The following is an 8,663-nucleotide window of genomic DNA, read 5'->3' on the forward strand; positions in this document are numbered from 1 at the left end:
ACACTCAAAATGTAGAAAAATCTCACAGAATTAGATAGAGCTGGGCAGCATTCCGGAAACTAATATTTATCCCGACCAGTAAGGATGTCACAAATAATCAGAAGATAACGTCTCCGATATGTGCATACTAACAATGACAGCCTACGGCCTGGAAACTGTAACTCTGATTAGGACAAGTGCTAGTAATCTAAAGCGCACAAGACGAGCTAAGGTGTTACATATGCTAAGAGTCAGTCTCAGAGGTAGGAAATCGATCAGAGGACTTTAGAAGGAGAACGAAGGCACTAGAGTCCTAGAGAAAACTTCAAATATGAAGCGGCAATGGGTCGAACACGTGAGCTGAGAAGAGAACAGTAGGTGAACCACTAGAACTCTTCGCTGGAGGCCATGGGCCAACAAGAGAGGCGCTGAAAGTCACGAAAAGAGATGGCTTGATGACGTGAAGCTTGTGGCTGGAACACGATACCACAAAGTGGATCAAGGTCGAACACAATGGGAAGAAGTGGAAGAGGCCTATACCAAGCAGTGGACTGGGACAGGCTGAAGAAGAAGAAGAAGAACAGGAACAAGAACAAGAAGCACTACATATACATTAAGTGATTCTTTAAGCATTACATCCTTATATGACTTGGTGTATGACGAAATTCTGAGTGTGAAACGATCATCGACCACAACTGAATTTTAACCAATGAACTTGCACACAGAAGTTCACTGACAACTCATCCAATGGTGCAATCAGTAATAATAATAATAATAATGGTATAATTCTTAATTAAATTTACAGGTGATAATGGATAATTATTAGCAGTAAACAGTTTTTATGACAATAATTGGACTAAGCTCTCAGAAATGAAGAGCAAGAGAAATAAATGTATTATATGTGTACAACACTTAACGTTACAGATTGAAAAATTTTCTTTGGTGCACTCTGTGAAGTTTATTTTTGGGGTGATGGATTTAGCGCTATTTATAAGGGTCAGTTAAATGAAAATGAGACAGATTTGAAGAAAAGTAAGTAAACCGTTTATTATTTCAAAAGTAATCGCTATAACAGTTAACACATTTATCCAACTGTGAGACGAGACAGTAAACACATTCATGGAAAAATATTTGCCGTAGCCAACGGAATCATAATTGGACCCAGACGTGCACCTCTTTATTCTAAGAGAATCGACGGCCATAAATATCTTTCTACAGGGCTCCAGAAAAGGGGAATTCGCGTAGGGAGAGCTAGGACTGTATGGAGGATGTGAAAGCTCATGCAACGCAATCGAAACAGCCTTGGAAACATGTAGGCCTGCCCACATTACTGTCAGACAACAGAACATTAGCAGGCAGTCTTTTCTTGGGTTCATTAGTGTATATCGTTACCAGATAATGTGTAGGTTGTGTGATGAAACTGAAATACTTACGACACTGTCTATGTGAGGTGGCATCATTCCAACTGTCAGATATGATTGTAGTGGCTTGACTAAGCTCTGCCTCCACCAACAACGACTTTGGCTGTTGGTCATTACATACATTCATGATAAAAGCCCATGAGTGATCTTCCAACAGAAGTTGAAGTCCTTCGTATCAGATCTAGCATCTGCATGTTTTACAGTAGGATTATCATTCAGTATCACCCTAGCCCTAGCGTTCTAGTCAGGAAGCCCTGACATTTTGCTAAACTGATTGTCCTTTTCAGATTCCTTGACCCACCAATGGAATTCATTGCTAGCATTTTTCATAGCTGCTTCATAATGACCTTTCTCGTTACACTGTAAGAAACATACACTTGCCAGAACTGTGTGTTGTAAAACCATTTCAATATTGACTCATCCATAGTTTAACAAATATCTCTGATAATCTACAGATTACGTGTTCTTCCGCACCGCAAATCCTGTAAGATCTGTCTTCTGGAGACTCAACTGGTCACAAACATGGAGGCATGCAGATAAGCAATAAAGCTCGGGCCAGTCTCTCTGATTCACACCTACAATAGCTTCCTGGGAAATGTCTCCACTGTAATTGCCTGGAAAGAGAAACGGCCCTTGGCTTCAAGCCTGTTTCGCACAGACACGTTGCGATATGTACTTAGTATTTTTCAGTTAAGAATAATTTTGGGAAGCTGAATACTTATAATTACGTAAAGTACGTTGATCGGTAACGACATAGAAGACCAAATTCTTTACATTCTGTACTCTTATAAGAACTGTTAAATCCGTTTATAAAATTTGAATATTCTTCTTCTGTGCACTTTTTACACGCTTTTTCTATAACTGGCACAGCACACAACACACACACACCCATGTCCAAGGGAGGACTCGAACCTCAGACGGGGCAAGGCGCCCCAGATCGCACGGCTACCCCGTGCGATTGCCAGGGAAGTAAGGTAAAGTCATCCTGGTGCTCTTAGAACAATGCATGTACACTGCGAGCTGTGTGACAAGTTGCATTGTCCGGTTGGTACAGGCCACTGTGACGAAGGAAAACACAGTGGGTGGACATGTTCCCTAAGCGTAGACGTAAACTTGTGTTGATCCACACGTGCTTTCCAGAATAGCGGGATCATCCAGGGAATGCCACGAAAACATTCCCCAGAACATAACGCTCCTTTCTTGTTTGCTTTCAGACGTTTCACGCCGCACAAGCCAACGGCCATTGTAGGATGGAGCAAAAACTTAATACATCTGAAAAGGCCACCTGTCACCCCTCATTGGTACTGGCGTGCAATTTACGTTGAGCAGAATCTGGTGGTGTTTCCCTAGTTCATCTTGGCAGTCAGTTGCTCATTAATTGCACGTCTATTCTCCCGTACACATCTCAGCAGGTCATTTTGCCATGCACGGTATACTTTAACCACGGCGGCACGCTAACAGTTTACAAACTTAGCTGTTTCGGAAATGCTTCAACCCTTAGCCAATGATCATCACTGTTGGACGTCAAATAAACCGCTCCGTTTCGCATTACGATAACGACTGCACTGTTCTTCCGCGTCCACCCGATAAACTTTATACACCCTCCACTGCTAGTGTTGTATCCAGCCGTCTTTTTAAATGGTTACTGCACGTTGATGTCGAACATACTCAGTGGTCACATTAAAGTGACTGGACCGCGCCTGTATATGTGAAAAATGTCACGTTTCAACGTAGTTCGGAATCCACGGAAGAATGTAGGTTTCGCTATAACTAGCTGGGTAAGATAGTGCACAGCGTGGAGGCAGGTAAGGAAGGACTAACATCCTCGAATGGGACCATATTTAGTAAAGCACTGTGGTGTTGAAACCCGTCTTCAGGTTGATGACAGCTTTACCTAAAATGTACAAAAAATGGTTCAAATGGCTCTGAGCACTATGGGACTTAACTTCTAAGGCTATCAGTCCCCTAGAACTTAGAACTACTTAAACCTAACTAATCTAAGGACATCACACACATCCATGCAGGAGGCAGGATTCGAACCTGCCATCGTAGCGGTCGCGCGGTTCCAGACTGTAGCGCCTAGAACAGCTTGGCCACCCCGGCCGGCTAAAATGTACAAAATGGGAACATAGTAGATATGTCTTGAACAAGACTGGTTCAATAAGTGAGATAACCAGAACTGTAACGGATTTATAAATATCCCGTGTGAAATAAATCACATATCTTGATAGAAGAGATGATCAAATCAAGCGCCGCCGGTAGATGAAGGTATCCGTGTCTTTTTCACTTCGAAACACAGCTTCCACATGGAGGCTTTGATGGATACGCTGCCGGCTGTTGAAGCTCGAAATTTAACAAGTTTTTTAGGTTTAAATAAAACATCCACAGCTGCCGTCTTATGGAAATTTACGGAAAGAATCTAATGACACGACAACAGGTATGGATTTGGTGCCAGGAATTTGGTAAAAGCAGAACAGATGTTGAGAGGCACCCACATGCCTTGCTCATACTGTTGCATCAAGCAGTCAGGCCTGCAAGATGAGTGGTCTGCCAAGCGAGTGGATTCATTCTTATTTATCGAGTAACATGAACTCTTTTACTCACAATTAAGTTACAAATTATCCTCCTGTATGAATAATACGCAACGGAAACGCATATCTGACTATCAGTAATTTACAGAACTCTGACTGTTCACTACGCACTGGCAATACCACATTTTCTTTTTGTCTTTTATTTAACGGCTTTTATCAACACGTGGCCACCGCACTGAATATGAATGGCGCACACATTATAAATTCGGGACATCATGACAACATACAATTCGAAGGAAAAGTCCACCAATCTTTTTCTTTTCACTATCTTATTTATTCCGATAAATTCTATAACCTAAACACACAAATTCTATAACCTACGACAATAACACATGAGAAATTCCGCCCAGTGGGCATGGCTTTACATTGGTGATTCTCTACCTTATGGTCTCGTAATTATTTAACGCTACAGTGCACTTTCTGGATAGGATGGTGGATCTTTTATTATATCTCACACTTCGACTCTCACAATCATCATCACGAAACTTTCCTCCAGATCGAGCGGTACAGAAGGGACACGCATAACCCACTACCTCTGCAACTACCTAGCTACTCTCCTATGCAAACCACACATACCCAAATTACATGACATACACCACACTACAACAAGGAATACAACACAATAAATAGTCACAACACTATCACTTTCAGCTTTCCCACTTCAATTAGTATTTATCCCAGTTTCACACGACACTGCCCCACTTCGTAATTCTTCTTTCCTACTATGAACTCTAGAGATATATGCACGTCTTCCTGTGCAATGCAAGCCAAGTGGCATTGCTGGATAGACGGCTGACTCTCCTTGCTTCTCTCTCAGAGTATTATAGTTTGAATCAAGCGTCACACGGAAACATAACATGCAAAGTAATATTAAGAGCATATTCATCACGCACGCGAGTCCTCAACTGATACCATGGACGAGTACTTCTCTTTATCCTTTGTCTCATACACAGATTGAGACTCACACAGTACTCACCACGTGGAAGTACTCGCCTCTAATTTCAAATTCTGCACACGCTATTTCTTAAATATTTCAACTTATTGTACACACGCTAGTAATTCAGCTTAACTTAAGCACACGAAAGTATTTCAACTTATTGCTACACGTGGTTTCATTGTGACCGTTGGTCACTTCCGAAGATTACTACGATCCCATTAATATTACCTGCCTGACATTTAATTCTCCCCACAAAAGTTCCTGAAATAGAGAAATTATTATTTCAAACTACTCTTAAATATTCCACATGCATACCATGTCTCCACTCTTTTGTCATTACGGAGCACACCTAAGACAGGTCTTAACAGCACAAGATCCAGCGGCAGAGTGCTGAAACATGGCCGTTCTTCAGGTCCTCTCGCACCTCTGCTGAAGTGGGGGAGCACCTTGCTACCGTATTGGTCGGCCACATTTCAGGCGCTCAAAGCTCAGGTAAATTTCATCTCTTTGGTCCCACCAAAGGTGGCCAAAGGATCGTCTCAAAGATGATCATATATTCACATTCACTATCTGCGGTTAGCAGACGATCATACATTCATTCATTTCACAGATCTCACCAAACTGGATGTAGGGATTTACTTTGTGGGAGTGCACATGTGATCAATTAAATAAATAAATTGTCATTCTTCCCCACACTGGTATCCGGCTTCGCTGTATTAATTGAAATTGAATTATTTTACAAAAAAAATGTGTTGTTCTGACAAAAATAATGAAGTATGTTGTACCTATTTTCAATGTCGGGCGGTACTGTACCCTTTCAATGTGACAATACGTGGCGCATTGAAGAATTTTTTCAAGCCAATCGTCGCATTCATGTGAGGCAGTTTCCACAGAAAGTACAACCACCATTGGCAGTTTAGCGGATATTATGCATAATTCACTCGTTTCCTCGTTAGCTACCGCGGCGCCTTTCAGACGAGAATAAAGCATTCCGACCAAGTTTCTCTCAGCACCATTTCACGCGGCATCAACCAGAGGTTGTTCCATTCTTCCATCGTTTCGTCATGGAAGACGAGACGTGGACGCACCACGTCACACATGACACGAAGAAAGCATCAGTGTCATCGAGAAACGTCTCGTCTTCTACATAAGAAGTACAAAACAACAGTATCCGCAAAGTACATTTAGGTCTCGGTCGCAGTCTTTTGGGACGCACAGGGTGTTTAGCTGAACTACACTCCTGGAAATTGAAATAAGAACACCGTGAATTCATTGTCCCAGGAAGGGGAAACTTGATTGACACATTCCTGGGGTCAGATACATCACATGATCACACTGACAGAACCACAGGCACATAGACACAGGCAACAGAGCATGCACAATGTCGGCACTAGTACAGTGTATATCCACCTTTCGCAGCAATGCAGGCTGCTATGCTCCCATGGAGACGATCGTAGAGATGCTGGATGTAGTCCTGTGGAACGGCTTGCCATGCCATTTCCACCTGGCGCCTCAGTTGGACCAGCGTTCGTGCTGGACGTGCAGACCGTGTGAGACGACGCTTCATCCAGTCCCAAACATGCTCAATGGGGGACAGATCCGGAGATCTTGCTGGCCAGGGTAGTTGACTTACACCTTCTAGAGCACGTTGGGTGGCACGGGATGCATGCGGACGTGCATTGTCCTGTTGGAACAGCAAGTTCCCTTGCCGGTCTAGGAATGGTAGAACGATGGGTTCGATGACGGTTTGGATGTACCGTGCACTATTCAGTGTCCCCTCGACGATCACCAGTGGTGTACGGCCAGTGTAGGAGATCGCTCCCCACACCATGATGCCGGATGTTGGCCCTGTGTGCCTCGGTCGTATGCAGTCCTGATTGTGGCGCTCACCTGCACGGCGCCAAACACGCATACGACCATCATTGGCACCAAGGCAGAAGCGACTCTCATCGCTGAAGACGACACGTCTCCATTCGTCCCTCCATTCACGCCTGTCGCGACACCACTGGAGGCGGGCTGCACGATGTTGGGGCGTGAGCGGAAGACGGCCTAACGGTGTGCGGGACCGTAGCCCAGCTTCATGGAGACGGTTGCGAATGGTCCTCGCCGATACCCCAGGAGCAACAGTGTCCTTAATTTGCTGGGAAGTGGCGGTGCGGTCCCCTACGGCACTGCGTAGGATCCTACGGTCTTGGCGTGCATCCGTGCGTCGCTGCGGTCCGGTCCCAGGTCGACGGGCACGTGCACCTTCCGCCGACCACTGGCGACAACATCGATGTACTGTGGAGACCTCACACCCCACGTGTTGAGCAATTCGGCGGTACGTCCACCCGGCCTCCCGCATGCCCACTATACGCCCTCGCTCAAAGTCCGTCAACTGCACATACGGTTCACGTCCACGCTGTCGCGGCATGCTACCAGTGTTAAAGACTGCGATGGAGCTCCGTATGCCACGGCAAACTGGCTGACACTGACGGCGGCGGTGCACAAATGCTGCGCAGCTAGCGCCATTCGACGGCCAACACCGCGGTTCCTGGTGTGTCCGCTGTGCCGTGCGTGTGATCATTGCTTGTACAGCCCTCTCGCAGTGTCCGGAGCAAGTATGGTGGGTCTGACACACCGGTGTCAATGTGTTCTTTTTTCCATTTCCAGGAGTGTCTTTCCTTACCCATGGAGAGGCCGTGAATGCTGTCAGCTATCGTGTTGGCACGGCTGCAGAGGGCGAGTAGGAGGAAACGAAGGGAATTGCTTTCCAAAGGTGTGTTGGTGCACTACAGAGCCCGATTACATACAATCTCGATTACGAGTGATAGAGACCAGCGTTTTTGATGGACTGTATCGCAGACACCCCATACACCCTGTGTCTCGCAACAAGCCATTTTAGCTCTTCGGACCGTAGACGAACGACCTGGCCGCTTGCAGCTTCAAAACCGATGCCGTTAAGAGATTTCTGTTACGCCAGTTTCGCTAGACTGGTTTATCGATGCAAAGATACTTGCACATCTATGGCGACTACGTGGAAAAGTAATATGTTGCAGTAAATTGGAAAGTTTGTAGATCTATTTCATTTGCTGAATAAATCGTTCCTCATGGAGGACTTCTTGCCATTTTCTTTACTTGATCCTGGCATATCCAACGTTCACTTCAAATTGAGGCCCGTTGTTCCCAAACTCGTTTTCTGCAAAGCTCTAATTTTTCAGGAAGCGCAAAAGACTGTTTAGGGGTTTGTTTATGGCTAAAAATTTCGCAACCTTCACATTTAATGTATTAGTTTCTAAACGGCAATTGATATATTCATAAATGAAAAGAACAACCTGAAGATGTACGTTTAAAAAAGGCCATGAAAATGTAAAGTTATTTAAATCTTTGATATGTGCATAGTACATTGATGTACAACTATCTTTCTTATCATACATTTGCGAAGGAAACATAATAAACAGCAATATTACATACAAATCTATTAAGTATTTCTGACGTAGAATGGAATTATGGTATTAAGGAAAACATTTAAATATTTTAGGTAAATCCCAGTATCGTGTTTACTGTATGTAAATTGAAGGTGGAGAAATGAAAGGAAGGGGATTACTGACGTCAGCTGCATCGGGACATTCAGCGGTGATGAGTGAAGGCGTGTACCTGGCTGTGATTGCAAGCCGGGATCTCCTGTTTATTACGCAGGTGCGTTAACCACTGCGCCATCCGGGACACAGTGTTACCGCAACTGCGAGGACTGGG

The sequence above is a fragment of the Schistocerca nitens genome, chromosome 3 (genome assembly GCF_023898315.1).
Source record: "Schistocerca nitens isolate TAMUIC-IGC-003100 chromosome 3, iqSchNite1.1, whole genome shotgun sequence".
NCBI lineage: Eukaryota > Metazoa > Arthropoda > Insecta > Orthoptera > Acrididae > Schistocerca > Schistocerca nitens.